We start from the raw sequence: 16,791 nt of genomic DNA on the forward strand, positions 1-16,791 counted from the left end.
GTGAGGTGGAATGTATATATTAGAGACACTTTTAAAAGAAGAGCAAAGCCGTGCTTATTTAATATCCATGGTACAGTCCTGACTTTGTCCAAATTTAACGTGCCACGCCATTTGTAGTTTTTATATGCTTCCAACGAATAAAGGTTTCTAACGACTTTATACAAAACATTCAAAGAGAGAGATTAACTCAGTAGCCATGGTGCGTCAAAGTCACATCTGCTCGAACTAACCAAAACGTTCTCATTGTTTTTTTTTTTTTTTGTTTTTTTTTTCCTTAAAAATAAACTATCTTATAATCTAAAAATAATCTATCTTATTATCTCAGTTTAAATTAAAGACTCAAAAAAAACTACGCATTGCGTTTTGAAGAACACAGCCTTTGCGGGAGTCGTTAGTGCCTTTAGTTGCAATGAAATGTCATCCAGAATTCTCACAATAGCCAGGGAGATTTCAACGCAAGTTCTAAATGTTTAAGCCATATAAAGCGAGATATTTCATGAGGTATAGCAAAATAGTTTTAAGACAAACATTTCAAAGACGTTCTTCAGTTGCTTTCTTCAATTAAGTGTGAAAATTCATCGAATGTTCCTGTTCTTCTGACTATTCTATTTTTGAGATGTGATACTCCTTGGCGAAGGAAAATGAAACATCGGATCGGGTTGAAGGTAATGTACTTCCAAATGGAATTCACATGTAGAATTCCTTTTCCTGCAAAGTAGAAAAAAGAGACGGATTTCATCATTTAAACAATTAATTCAAATCTCACACGAAAGCATTTAAAACAGTAAGGTGTCCCTTTTTTTCTGAAATTTGTCTTTGTTTTCGCTCTCGCTAAGAAGCATTTTGAGAATGGGTGTTGACATTTCGTTAGCACAGTGGTTTGGATTCCTTTCTAAGATTTCAATATTCATTATACTCTACTTGTACCTCACAGTTTTCTGTCTTCTACCAATACTCTAATGTTGGAACACTACATGACATGAATAGAGAAAATAACTCAGCTGTCAGGATTATAACGTCTAAAAGTTCCACTTACAGGAAAAGTTAAGCTGCGAGAAGAATTGACCAAACATCGCGATCCGTTTTAAGGTTACAATTGTGTGAGCCAGTGTTATAGAGAGTCAAGAATCCTAAATAACCTAAATATGGTTACTTTATGATTTTATTATAATACTTTCATTGCGGTTAAAACGAGAAAGCTGAGGGATTGAGAAAACCCCCACATTCCAAGCTAGCGTTCCTTAACTTATTTGGCAAATGAGTAAAATACACATTCAATACCGAAAACAAAGCAGCATGTTAACTTACCTATGGCAAGCAACAGTACAGAGGCGTTGAGGACCACGAACAGGACGTTTACAAAGATGGAGTCGTTCTTGCCCTCGCCTTGACTCTCATCCCAGTTTGTGTAAACTGCACCAAGACAAACGTCAAAGAAAATGATCCAAAGAACAAACGTTTGCAGGTGGTCTTCAAACTTATTCTTGATTGGTCGGAATAAGGTGTAGATAACTCCAAAGACACTAACTGTCAGAACTGTGAGACCGATTTGAGAGAGATTCTTTGATCCAAAAAGAAAAATCAACGAGATTAGAATCAGCTTGCGATACATCTCTGTGATTTCCCAAAACCAAAATTTCTTCTTATAGTTTTCAAAGAACACTCTGAGTCCGAAAGAAATTGCTTCGTTTTCCTGGGACTCGCGATACTTGTAACTGAGAAACAGAACCAAAAGTGGAAATCCCACGGGATATAATGCCAAAATAGACGCCATGAGCCAGTACAAATTGTGGCGAGGAGTAAAGCACTGGATGGAGTGGTCAGCTTTCAGCAGGAAGATGCAGTCGCTCTTGTCGTCAGTGAAACAAGTTTCTACACAGGCACCAGGAAGAGGAAGAATCTGAATGATGGATTTGCTTGTCGTGGGGTAGGTCGTCAACAACAATAGGAAAATGTTCCGATAGCAAGATTTCTTCAGACTCTCAACTTCCATAACTTTCTGGTCTTCGTCAAGGTCCTCCTTATTCACGATGTGGCGCTTTTTAAGAGATAGATCCAAGAAAATCAGGCCAACAAGTGAGACATTCATGACAACAATCATCGTGAACTTTCCAAGCTGATCAAGCCGAAGAGAAGTATGAATGCAACTAAGAGGAGCGAACTGCAAGATGTTCCCTTCAAATACTTTTAGAACCTTCTCCGTTGAGATCAAAGTGACTGGCCATTGGACTTTCGCCAATGCCGAGAAAATACCGGCAATGACTTGGTAAAAACCAAACCACAATCTTAAAGCACGACATGATGACATCTGCAACTGTCCGGTTATTGTCTGCACGTTTGGAGTCACCCCAAAGAACCATTAGAAACACAGCAACAAAAAGAACAATTACCAAGATGGATGAAGTTATTGTTACAGCTAACTGGGGACATTTCAAACAAGAGTTGAAGCGAAAATAGAAGCTTTCAGAGCAGGCTGCACACAAAGTCCCTTGATATCCTTGATGGCATTCTGCATCAATTCCACCCCTGCAGGACTTTGCATGGGGACATTTCAGTGGCTTCGGAAGTGAGGTATCGAACGTGGAATATGACTTGTTGTAGTGTGGTCCAAAAGAATGAATATTGTTAACAAAATCCTTGAAATGTTCTTTTTCAGATTGGTCTTTCCATTTCCAGAAGTAGTAAATGGATACTTTTTTAAAATAAGATATCTTTGCATTTCACTTAAAACAAATAGCATCAACAACAACTACAATTAGAGATAGTCCTTTCATTAAAACTCAGTGTCATCCAAGCGTATCTTAATCGAAGAAAATTGCAATTTGCCGAAAGCGAGCACTGCACTTACCATATGGACAGGCCACGCAATCGGCAGCTTTGGTTCCAGGACTTTGCTCTTCCGAAACAAATGTACCATTACTGCATTTCTGATATTCAACTTGTCCCATTTCATCCTGATAAAAGCCACCTGTGAAGATATCATATTATAAAATAAAGAGGGATTCAATCATTAAATACAATTACAGAGTGGAAGCATTTTTATAAATGTTATGGTTTGCGCAACCATTAAGTTATTTTTTGTTGCTTGCTTTTGGTTATAATATTGAGAAAGTTGTGAAAGATACACCTGTTACCAGTGGCCGAGCAGAGTGATTATAAAACTCTACTTTTAACTTTCAAATCGTCAAATGATATGGCTCCTATTTACTCACAGGAACGTTAAGAACCTTGCCATCCTCTTGTAGATTTTGCTTGTAACACCAAAATACAGTCTTCGGTTGTTTGGTCAAAGAGCTTTATTTATATAATGCACCGGTATTATGGATTTCTCCACCAGTGGTTATGAGGAGGTGCAAGTCGTTAATCCCCTTTAAATTTAAGCCTAATGCTCTTCTTTTTAAACGAATTTATATTTGACATATCATAAAGTTCAATTATGTGGCTTAGACCTTTCCTTGAAATACATTTTTAATTGATATCCTATTGTTCATTATTTTATCAAATAATTTTCAGTATTATGATATAAAGCGTTGTTGGATACTTTGAAGAAACGGCGCTTATACGTTACTGTTTATATAATTTTTTAAATTAACGATGAAATAGGTGTTTATTCTCATTACCTGCAGGACACTCTAGACAGCGATTTTCATCAGTATACATGTAGGTACCAACTGGACAGAGACTGCAGTTATTACACTTAGTTGTAAAACTATGTTTTTTATGGGTTGTACAGTCGTGGCACACAAAACCTGAGTGCGAAAAGCCAGATCTGAAGTTACTTAGGTCGTTGTCCAAGATGAGATACAGAGATGTCGAGGGAGCACACCCACTGAAGATTGGATAATAACAATAAATCAAAAACTCGCGTGGAAAAACATTTTGAGTTTCCCCAAAAGAGACGTGGAAATGAGATGACAATTAACCCGTAACCTAGCATTGGATTTTAAAATGGTTTAAACCCAGTGAAGTGCAGGACCGAATTTGCTCTAACCTTAAGATCATATCCAGTAAATGCAAATAGTTAAAACCGCTGTACGAAATGTATGCTTCAGAAAATTCCCGCATTTACCATATTTTTGATTCATGTCATATGAGCTCAGGCACTAAGGCTGTATACCAATCAAAAGGCCCCACGCATGTTTACGTAGTCAAATTCGATTTCTTCCCCCCCCCCCCCGCCCTCACCAGCCTCACTTTCGAGGTGCGCACTGATGAATTTAGCCAAGTGAGCAATCCCCAAAAATATTGAAATCAAACTAAAACCCTCATGAAAATAACATGAAAACGGTTAAGATTCATGGAAATTTTGGTGCAACAGAAGCCAGGAGGGAATTTGCACTGGACGATGTTGTCTTTTAGAGACAACGCTTCAGCTATTTTCAAGACCTTCAACGTATCATGACTAGACTAAGAAAGCCTTTATTCTTATACTACGGCTAACTTTTAATAACTACATATATTAAATTTCTTAAGTCAAAGAAGCTACTTAATCGATAGTGCAGATGTCCATCAATGGAAAATGTCGAAGCTGATTCTATAGGGTGTATAAAAAAGTTTAGGCCTACTTACATTTGTGACACATATTTTCCCTGAGGCAGCTGGCGAAGAGTTTTACATGTCAGTGACCTGTAGACAAACATGTCAGTGACCTGAATCGAAACTGATTGGATGTAAAAGACAACGTTATCATTATGAGGATGGTGGTAATTAGTAATTAGTCAAAAGGCCCACGTCGCCAAAACAAACTCAGGTTTCAATAACTTTGAGTGACTTGAGGTTTTTCTTCTTCTTTTGGATTAGTTGACAGACCATCACCCGATAATTCCCTTCCTCCCCTCAAATTACTCGGAAGTGAAAACTACTGAGGGTACGAAAACCGATTCTAGATAGGCTACACAAATAAAGCTACAACACAACAACTGTAACAATAATGATGAAGATGTCAACGACGACGAAGATAATAAGAATGATGAAGATGATAATAATACTAATAGGTTTGTTTCTGCGTCAAGGGTGCTCTCGTCTTTTCGTAAATATACGTCAGTTTGTCTCGTGTTCTTAGGTGTGTTTGAAAACGCTTTTGGAAATTATTATGATAACTCATGGAATTTAATTAGCAGTACGAAGTTTCCAGGTTAGCCGGAGAATATATAAAGTATATCTTAAAGTGCCCATAATCTAGGAGTCTACAATAAAATATTAGACGATGTCTGTTTAAGCCATACAGCTTGACTTACACTTTGGTATGGTTTGTCATTTTGTCAAAAATTCCATCTGGTAACGAGTTGAAAGGATTATCAAAGATGGTTCTGAAAATAAATTATCTCCTCATTACACAAGAAACGATTTGATAGACATTGTAAAAGCTTCCGATATCAGCGCGGTTTTTTAAAATATGTTTGTTTTTTCTTCTAACATACACCGAAGAGACAAGAAAACGTTCAGCTCATGATATTTATCTCCTTTTCAGAGCTCTAAAGGGAACTAGTCTATTCGTTAATTTACTCACAACTGCTCCAGTGCAAGTCCGTCAAAAGCCTTGCTTTCAATAGTTTTAATTGGGTTGCTGTGAAGAAGCCTAAGGAAAAAAATACGTTCGGTGACCTTGTATTCTTAATCAAAATATTCTTGATTAAGAAAAGAAGAAAATATAATCCTTTTGCTGAATAACGGCAAACTGGATATATCTTAGAAGCCGTAGCAACTCATACCTTATTGTGTAATTAGTAATGATACACTACAATACACATGTTACAACATTTCATGATGTCAGGAAAATCTCTGAACCAAAGTCTATTCTTACATTATGTATTCCAGGCAGGGAGTTTCATCAAAAACTTTAAGAGTAAATGTAGGGTTGTTTTTGATTAGCACTGATTAGCAATAACATTGAAAAGAAAACTCCTAACTTATGAGAAAAATGATTAGGGACATGACGTCATAAATGAGTTACTCATAACAGTTTCATAGTTAAATACATTATGAATTGAATAAATGAGTTAACAAGCCAAATTATTCACTTTTAATTCACGACTACTGTTTCTACGATAAAGAAACTTTTTAATTGATACGGCGTCTTCTAAGACCTTTGTGAAATGCACGTACACCTCACTAACCAATAGGAGCACACATTCTATCTCAAATACTTGTATTGATACTAGGAAAATATTGGATAAGGGTGAGCATGATATCATGCGTTACCGCTTGTAGAAAAAGTTATTAAAACTCCTGAGTTACACTTCTCTAGAATTCAATGTTTGAACTGAGTGTAAATATTTTTAAATAGAGAACTTATGGGAGATTGAGAGGTTTTTGATCATTTTTAAAAATGACTACCCTTTTACATGCGGCACAGCGACTATTTTGTTTCCTGCACTTTAGTGGACGTACTGACAGGGTTTCAGTGAAAGCAGTTAACTGGTGATCTACCGCTGCCCATCAGACCTCTAACCGCCGTATGTTCAGCTTGCAGCCAGGCTCTCGTGAAAGTCACGGGCCGTCGGTGGGAGGGGGGAGGAAGGGTTTCTTGAAACGAGAGCCTCCCCGCAAGGCATTGGTTTCCGAATTTGCTTCGGTTTTCCACGAACGCTCCACAACGAAGCATTCAGATTGGTTAGAAATACCTTGGAAAGTAAACTTTTTGATGCTCATAATGGTGGAAATAACACTTTTGAGCTATATATTTCGATTGTTTTTTTTTTCCTGAGGGACAATGTCCTCTGACTTTCCTAGGGGAAAGGGGCATAAAGGCCTCTTTTTCAGGCACAGTTATCTACAACACCACTATACAACTACTCTACCTACTACGCTGCTTATGAAAAACGTTATTTGCACCCCTGACTTACACCTCTTTAGAAGTTTAATATATAGAAGACACTTACAGTGTGGTCAAACCGGAAAGTCCACTGAATGTGTTTTTATTAATGTAAGTGATCCTGTTGAAGGTTAGCATCCTAAAAACAGGAAAAATAAAATAATACTGAGATATCAAACATAGAACAGGAGCGGGTTATTGTCTGAGTCACTGGAAATAATCCTTTTATTATGTCCTGTTTCGTTTGTTTCATTTAATATAGGTGTTTTCATCACTTGGAAATTGCAATAAGCCGTTGTCACGAGTAGCATGCCTTATTTATTTCAAACTTCTTGAAGACAAGTATCAAGGATTGCACCACAAAGTCAATTATGAAATTCACTCCGTATTGGGTTACATACTCAGTTGTTTAAGAAGGTAAACGTTTTAAGAGGCCGCGATCTCGACCTGATGAATTATTTAATATTGTATTGTTCCATTTGGAACAAGTGAGCTGATTACTTTCTACATTGGTTTTCACCTTTTACTTACAGAATGTTTAATTGATTGAGTCTAGCAAACACGTTATCAGGTAATGACTGCAACTTGTTGAACGACAAATCACTATGGAAAGACGAGAAAAATAAAGTTATCGTCAAGAAAATAGACGCCTAAATCTTAAAGGGAGACGAATTTAATTCTTTGCATCCTGAGATTATACTGTTCTCTTGACATTTCCTAAGATGCTAACATGGATAATTTGTTTAACAATTAAGAACTCCATTAGTAAGTGATCATTTCCTTTATTCCCATGACCTTAATGTTTGATTCTGGGCTGATTTCGTGGAGAGAATGCTAGTCACTTTCAGGGCTTAATGGGTTAGAAGAAGAACCATCCTCAATTAAAGTAAATGATTCAAAGATCAAACCCAGGTTTTCTGTACATCAAGTGTTACTTATTTTTTTATGTAACGCTATCCAATGACAGTCACAGCTCCATCATGGCTGTTTTTATCGCGAAACTTATTGTCATACGGATTGATGTTTGTACCATTGCGTAATAATATGTAATTATGTTAGGTAATTTGTCAGGTTTTAAAGAGCAGCGTCGTCGTTTTCGTTTTTTTTTTTTTTTTTTCTTTTCCTTTAAAGCTATGCACCCTTAAGGTTAATATCTTTATTTATTGTTAGTTTGTTTGTAAGTTTTTGTTCTCTAATATGTATTTTCCTGCTCATGTTTAGAACCGTAGGCGTGTGGATGTCTCTAAATAAATGATGAAAGCAATTACGCGTGACTTCCGTTGCAGTCGTGGTTTCTGTTACTCACATGTTTCCAAATACGAGAGTATTCTGGAACATGTTTGGTGGAAGGTGATCGATCTTATTGTTGTCCAACAATCTACAAGATAAAAACAGCATTTTCAAACGTTAGTAGAGCTGGTGCACTCTTGAATATAACCCAAGGCATCCAGAGGAAAAGAAGCTGGTTTCTTGGCAAATAACCTAAAATGAAACATTCAGTTTAATATAGACCAAATACTCACAATTCATACACTTTTACAATTCCAGATGTGACAATCCTCGATAAATCTGTGATTCGATTGTGTTGTAGATTTCTGAGACGAACATAAGAGTCTAAGCAAGTAAAGTTCGAATTTCTGATGCTGATCGAGAAAATATATTTTGGTTCAATAAGATGATAAAAGAATAACCCATATGGTGGCCACACCCACGCAGTACAGGCCACATGTATGACATGTCTAACTTTCAGTTGTCTCATTTTTTTTCTATGATTATTTTAGTCAATCAGTAGATGGAAAGTGTATCAGTGACTGCTAAAAGATTGATACATGGAAATGATAAAGCTAATGATATATTAACGATTTTCCAAATAACAGCAGATTTCAAGATTTTTAAAATGTTACAGGCATGTTCAACTTTAGACGGACAGAAGTAGCTTATTTTGTAAAACATTTAAAAGTGACCAATTTAACTAATAATAAATTCAAATAAAAGGACCTCGGAGGTAAATTACAGCTACGAAGCTTTCTAGAACTGAAAGAATTACATGAGCCAGTATACTTTAGTCAAGTTTTTATAGATTGTGCTAGAACAATTTTGCATAATTTGGAAAAAACGAGTGATTTTCTTTCCTTTTTATAAAACGAAGCACTGCTAGCATAATCAGCACATTTGTTTTTTCTTTTTTTTTCTTTTTTTTTCTTTTTTTTTTTCTTCTTTTTGTTTATGAAGGAATAATTTTCATTCATCACTTGTTTTATCTCTGAAATTGAATATTTCCAAGTTTAGTCCACGGTTCAGACTATTTGCAATTTTGAGATGTCTTAGGGAGAGAGGTTACCAAAAACTGAGTCGTTCGCCGTCAAGAGGACTAGACACACCGGAAGCAAACATTGCTTCCGTCCCGGTTCCTACTTTCATGGCAAACAAAATAGCGTCGAAGAGAAATATCATCCTGACATCGTACATTTTGACATATTAATTCACCGCTTCTAGTGTGATTCAAGTGTAGCAGTGAATTATGTCCTATCAGACCAAGTTCACTAAAAAATAAAGAAGATTTAATGCTTTATTAACACTAAATGAATAATTTAGATTTGTTTGTTTTGTTTTGTTTTGTTTTTTTGAAAAGCACGCTTTTGCAAAAAGTTGCTTAATTTTTATTAACGAGCATAGTTTTGAGCACAATTTGGAAAAAAATCGAACAAGGCTGATAGCATAACATGCTACTTTTATTAACATAATATATTTTGAAAGAACAATCATAAAAAATGACGTCATGGTAACCGGATTTGATTGCGGTTTTCACTTCTCACGAAGGTTTCTTTTTTTAGTTTGCGAACATGGCTAAAGGCTAAATTCGAGCTTTTTTTGTGGGAGGAAGGCAATTTTTAGGAGAAGGGTTTTTCATTTTTTATCGGAGTTGAAATAACAAGTTTCATTTACGTAGAGAAGATCTCTATATTCGGTGCTCTTAAATGTGTTTTGAAGCTGTCTTTTATTTAAACGTTACATCTCGAGTTAAATTTATCGCTAACACGTTCACCTTGCCCACTCGTAAGGAATCCATGAGATGAGATTTGTTTCGATGCATGACACAAAAAAGTGCTATGTATAAAAAAGGTAAAATAGCTACTTACAATCGATAAATAGTTTCAGGACCTGTTAAATCTGGTACAGATGTCACCTTGTTGTAGTCCATATTGCTATACGAATCAAGCAAACAGAAAAATATAAAGGAGTTGTAATGGGCTCTGATCAGTACACGCACATTCCTTCTTTCTCTTTGTCTTGTAATTTTTACTTCCTCATTGATTTTGTATTTGTCAATTTCCTTTCTGTTGTTTTCCATCGTAACTCGTAAATGATCGAGGGTATATGTGTCATCTGAAATAAAGTTGGCGTGTTGCGATGAGTGACTGTTTTCTTTATGCCATGCTATAAAATCTTTCTTTATTTCTGCCAATTTAAATCTGCTCCTTGCCGAAATTTTTCCCGTTTCACCTGTTTTATGCAAGCATTTTTAAATCACTCACCATATTTCGAGATAATTAAGTCGTTTTAAAATGCCATCACCTATTGTCTCTAGCTCGTTTCCTGAAAGGTACCTATTAGCAAGAGTAAAGAGAATTGAGATATCTTCTAGTGGGCATCGAAGGGTGAGGGAGTGAGTATGGTGGGTCCAACATTTCAATAAAAAAGAAAAATAAAATGGGCGAAGTTAAGAGGCGCTACCCGTGGTTTGGACCCTAAGTACACTGAAGATTTCCATTGTCCACAAAATAACCGAGGTATGTTAAGTTATTCCTTTCAAACTCGCACTTCCCAGTACCAGGTAAAGAAAAGCAATGTACAGCCAATGTACTTACAAATATCTGAGCTGATCCGTAAGTCCTTCCATTGTACCCTGGTGTATACGAGTCAGCTTATTGGAAGACAGACGGCTGAAAACGAACACATTTCAAACAATAATATGGTGCCGCTTAATCCAGGTTGATCTCACCACAGATAAACCTGTCTGTTATGGTCCGAAGTCAAGGACGTGACAAGTTAAGGGTTCGCAACATAAAACTTAGTACCAGATCTTTTCCCTTTGTTGAACTCAGACTTAGAATTACATTGCAAATCGAATAACCAAGAATAGCGTGGCTAATTCTGAACAAATTCACTAAAAACTTCGACGATGAACTCCTCCGTGTGAATATTTTTTTGCTTTCTGGTTGATTTCATTTCTATCTCCTGGTCATCTGTATAAACAATTTGGAGTTACTACCCAAAAAATTATTATAAGTATTGTTAATTCTCGGTTTGTAGCTGATGTCATACATTCATGCAAATTAAGCGTCCGACGTGTTGGTGCTCATCTCAGGTGTGAAATTTAATGCAAAAAAATACCCATCTCCACCGTGCCCTCTTTCAAATACTTTGTTTCATGGACATTTCTGGTGAAAAAAACCCAGAATCACAAGAGAATATTCTTCATAGGATACCTGTGCTTTTGAACTAAGCGGAGGGCCTAGAAAGCCACGTTCGAGAGCAATATTTTACGAAAATCTATGTGGTTGGTGTCGAACCAGTGGCCATTCGAAGCGAGCACTGAGTTTAACTCAGAATGTCTGTCCCCGATAGAAGTCTTGGACCTTCTTCCTTATTTAGTTCTGGAGACAAGTTATTGCGCAAATAAGCAATTTAAAGCATTCAAAAGTCTTAAGGCGTACAATCAAATGGTGTCTGGCTTCGTAACATCGGTTCAAGGAGCAGAGATTGTTAACAAGATTGTAGTTGTGGCGCAGGTGAGATATTAGCAGCGGATGAACGATCCTCTTGCAGACATTTGGATTGCCGCAGAAAGTGGTACACAAATATACGTCAAGCAAAAGGAACGAATATAGTAGGAGAAACATACGAAAAGTTCCTCAATCATAACGCACCGATTCTAACGCAGTACCTCACGAAAATGCTCGGCCTAAGCCTGAGAGAAAATTCGTTTTAATTCATCGAGGAGAGCTTCCTCCAAAAACATGGAACCGCTCTGGGTATGAAAATAGCAGTGTCATTTGCCAATATTTTCATGGCGGAAATTGAAAAGAAATTAATCCAACAAAGCGAAACCAAACCAAAAGAATGGAAACGTAACAATAATGACGTTTTTTCCTTTTGGGATTGCGACAGAAAAGAGATAAATCGGTTCATCAAACGGGCAAACTATTTCCACCCCACTATCAAATTCACGACTGAAATATCAGAGAATCAACCAAATCCCTTTTCTCGATACCACGGTGTTCAAAAGGGGAAGGATTCGCAAAAAATTCCATCTGGAACATCAAGACTCATCAGAAGTAGACCGAGACTCTCCAAATTACACTCTTCGCCTCGTGCCACCAACCAGGCGTAAAATATGGTTCATTAAAGGCAAGCAAGAAGATTTCCAGGAACTAACTCTTCGAAAAAAATAATTGAAGTCGGCCATTTGAAATTTAAACAAAGCCTTAAAGGAAGAGGGTACCCAGAAAGCATCCTAGAAAGGTGTCTGTCAGGGGTCAACTTTGCCTCTTAACAATCGGCCTTTAAACATACACAAAAGCCGAAAGGTCACAACGTTTATTGCCTTTCGTCACGACGTACCACTCGGCAGTTAAAAATTTAAACCAAATATTGATAGAACAGTGGCGTCTGATACACAATCAGCCCTTACTGAAAACAAATTCTACAAAACCTCCAATCATCTTTTATAAAAAGGAAAAATCCCTCTCAGACATGCTTGTGAAGCAAAAAATATAATTTGAAGGTGATAATGCGACACGCCCATGAAAGCCACTTGGGGAGTCCGTGCTGGTCTATCTTTACCATTATTCTCACATGGTGTCGCTGCGACTTATCGCTTGTATCTATTTTTCTTTCCTCTCTGAAGTCAATTATTCTTCGTAAGAAGACCTCATTTTTAATAACTGATGGTATTCGATAAAATACAATCCCTTTGTCCCGATCACTTCTGCTACCACAGCTGAAAACTACACAAAGAACCATTCCTACTTTCTCACTCACACATTACTACAAGCGCATTTGTAACTTATTGTTTGTGCACGAACATGGCGGAGAGCAACCGTCGTCAAGACAAAAGTAACGTGGGTGAAAACCAGGAATACCAATAAGGATTTCTGCCGCTAAATATCAGCTCATAAGCGGTTTTGGCCTGGCTACAAAGTTATCTCTAAAACAGTGGCGTGCATGGTCGAATTCCTAGCGCATTTATTACTAATTTATGAATGGTCGATGTACTTTTTTAAAATCTGAAAACATGGCAATCGGTTAAGTTTTGTACTCAATTTTTAAGTGCACAGAGGAAATTAATTAGCCATTTAGACGCACCCTCTCCAAGACATGCTTAAATGTCTTAAAAAAAGTGAAAAATGATAAACACTACTTACAGTCCTTGAAGGTGTCGCATTGCTCGAAAAGTTCCATTGTCGATATTTTCCAAGTTGCAATCAGTCATGACACTACAAAAGTAATGTGAAAAAGTCACCGTGGTAGAGAATTTTAATAAAGAATATTATTCGAATATTAAATGGTTGGTATTGGCTGTTTGAAGAATACACTCTAAAAAAAACCGGAGTAACCATAATTAGACAGTTAGAGCGGAACATTCCTTCATAATTTTTCAATACGCTTCTCTGTCGAGCCAAACTAACTGTTCCTAACTTGTTAAACCTAGTAACCAAGCTTGTTTTCTTGGAGATGGCTGCAGCTAATACCTAACAAATGCACAGAGTGTTCAGTGAAAACAGTTATTCTTATGTAACTCATATGTCAGCAAAGGGTGGTTATGTGGTAATTAATCGTGTTTATAAATACAGCAATGTAGCGATGTGGTCATTTTGGATGTGAATGCAGCTTTTCTACGAATACTCCTTTTCAACGGCTGTTATTGGCGCCGGCACTCAACACTCAACTCGCACAGACTTTAGAAGTCCTATAGAGCACCTGCTCGTCGGCGAAAACCGCTCGATTTGATACAACAGCAGAATTGCCACATCACAGTATACCACAGCGAATCATAGCAGAGTATCATGCTTGATGAAGCAACAATCGACTTCGGCGTCTGAGTTATACTAAATATGCACAGATGAAACGCCAGGATTTACTTCAAACGTCACTACATCGTGAGACAAACGTTCAATATGAGACTTCATATTAGTTGGTGATTTGTCGAGCCACTGGACTTAAAGATATGTCATACTTTCAAGCCCGGCGAAGATAACTGATGGCAGAGAAGGTCCAAGTGGATTTCCACTAAAATCTCTGTAAAAGTAAACCGTTTGGAATAAGTCGCAACTATCTGCTAATTAAATATAGGCCGATCTGAGGTGTGAAATTTTAATTCCTTATAAACTGTGATGAACGAATATTTAGCGAATATCTCCAACGACTATATGCTTAAAGCATTCGAAAATATATTTTTTGTTATTTTTTAATCAACTTAAAACATGACACTTACAGTGTGTGAAGCCGTGTTAACCCTTTCAGAATGACCTTCACATCAGCAATTGATAGTAAGTTGTGACTGATTTTCCTAAACAAAGGCAATATCTAAAATCAACTTATAGGTGTTAAACAGTGGGCTAAAATGATTCACGAAGCCTCATTTATACTACGCTGTTTCATTCATCCATATCCATCCACTGTTTTTCTTTTCTTTTTTATTTACTTGTTTTTTTTTTAAGAAAATAAGACAAAGGAAAGGATAGGAAATACTAATGTAAGCAGTTCATCATCATTTTATTCATATTTTTTGGAGAATACAAGCTTAAAGCAATATTTCAGCAGTAATCCTTAATGTACTTTAATTGTGGCATACAGCTTTGAGAAGCACGTTATCAAATATAACTCACAGAGAATGAACGTTTTCTGGAACGTAAAAACTCCCAGAAATTGAGTTCTTGGAAAGATTTCTGGGAAGAAATGATAACAAATGTCATGAAACAAAGGCAAGAAAAACCAAAGACAGAAAGATAGATATTCATATTCTATTTACCTCGACTCTTCACAGCTCGGTAAATATCCACCACTAGCCACCCCCACTTAGGTGAATAGTTGTTTATCATAATGGAAAAAAAAATGGGAAATACTTTTCCACTCGTTTCCTGATTTTTTCTCAACCATAATTTATAAATTGTTTAAATTAAATCATTAGGAATTCCCTTACATTACTTCCAGTTTCTCCATATTGCGGAAAGTGTTTTGAGGAATGCGTCGCAGTGAATTATTTGATAAGTCCCTAGAAAGAGAGGGAGAGTACGTGAAAAAAAAAAGGATTCTCGTAAGATTAAGCATAAAATTTTCCAAAAGACAAATTACGTGCCCTTTCCTTTTTTACTCATCATTAGAAGGGCGATATTAGTATCTTAAAGATCACCAAATACGGTCGAAATCTACCAGCATTTTAGAAAAGGGCCATCTTTTTTTTCTTTTAATTTTCAAAAAGAAAAAGTACTTTGCTTGAAGACAAAACTTTTCGATCCAATACGAATTTCTCATTAACAGAAATTCAAAATTATTTTTTTTAATTCAATTTTATTTGCAACTTACAATTTCTTTAAAACAGTCAGGTTCCTAAAGATGTCTTCTGTAATTGAGCTCAACGAACAACTTGAAAGATCCCTGGGAAAAAATCAAACTGTCAGTAAAAATGGTAATGAACATAAATTTGAATTCTAGAGGAAGTAAGATCCGAAAGGAGTAACTAATGAAATAAGCGATTATCTAAATCAGAAAAGTATTTTAGTTGAAATTGACACGTAGCGTCCAATCTTTAAGTTTTTCACGGCAGTCTGTATGGCTTTTGTTATGATTAATTTTAAATCAGGAATAACAATGATGGCAAAACACGCTTAAAACGGCAAAAATCGCCAGAAACCACAGTGGACTCACAAGATGTGAGTAAGTTTTATTGATTTATGTGTAAACTGTTCATATTTCGGAATATTTATCGCTGTAAATCAACCATATTTCGTTCTCCATATTATTTCTTATAACTTATTCAAATCCTTAACGATTCCTCTCGTAAATTAACACCAAGGCACACAACGCGTGACAGTTTCATGAATAAATCGTTTGCTTTTTCTCAAGACGTGAGCTTGGGCCACCCGTGGTTCGTTCGGAAATCATCTTTCCTTTTTGTTTTTTCTTGGCATTGACCAAGACTCCTCAACAAGTTTGCAACGTATAAAACTACCTTCATCCAGGATGTGTCTAATAACTATGAGCTAAGTAACGAATATGAACACAAAGAAGATGATAAAAGCCCTTGCAGGACGAAGGATAGCGAAGTTTCTTTATCACTTACAGCTCTATTGTATTGCTTGGGATTCCGGTTGCCATGAATCCAAGACCTCGACATATTACCTTCACCAGGGCGTGAGTCCTACCGACCTTGGTACATTGACAGATTTTTTGGCTGCAAACGTCACTCTCACATGCTGTTACAAACCCTAAGACCAAGATGACTTGTAGCACACCTGTAAACATCGTTACCTTGGCCAGAGCGATTTGCTAGAAACGCAAATTATAATATCCCGATTTCAAGATAACTAATGAAAAAAGACTTATTCGAAACCGATATCCGTCGTTCAAAAGCAACATGGCTAACTTTACGAGGTCTTGGCATGTTTCTCCGTAAGGTTATTGAGATTCGTATACATAACTACTGTTTTCAGTGGGAGTAAATCAGTTTTAACCTAATATTTCTTAGACAGGATGCTAAGAGGTCAACATTTTTTTTAACAAAAAAATTGCAAATTGGTCAAAAAAATATTTTGCTACGCTGTTGAAAAGCTTATCCATTAAATAAACTCACCCAAATATCTCTCACAGTCAAGTATCGATCTCTTCGAAGAATGTTTTCGAAGTCGTATAGCTTCCTTCCTTTTATAGTCCTCTTGTAATTCGCGAATTAAGCGGATTTAATAAGCACGTGC

General features: G+C 36.5%; 1 pseudogene; it reads right to left on the bottom strand.

Moving 5' to 3' along the window:
• Positions 1 to 347: 347 nt before the first annotated feature.
• Positions 348 to 10,715, bottom strand: LOC131794456 (uncharacterized; annotated as a pseudogene).
• Positions 10,716 to 16,791: the final 6,076 nt, after the last annotated feature.

Source organism: Pocillopora verrucosa, chromosome 4 (assembly GCF_036669915.1).
Source record: "Pocillopora verrucosa isolate sample1 chromosome 4, ASM3666991v2, whole genome shotgun sequence".
Taxonomy (NCBI): domain Eukaryota; kingdom Metazoa; phylum Cnidaria; class Anthozoa; order Scleractinia; family Pocilloporidae; genus Pocillopora; species Pocillopora verrucosa.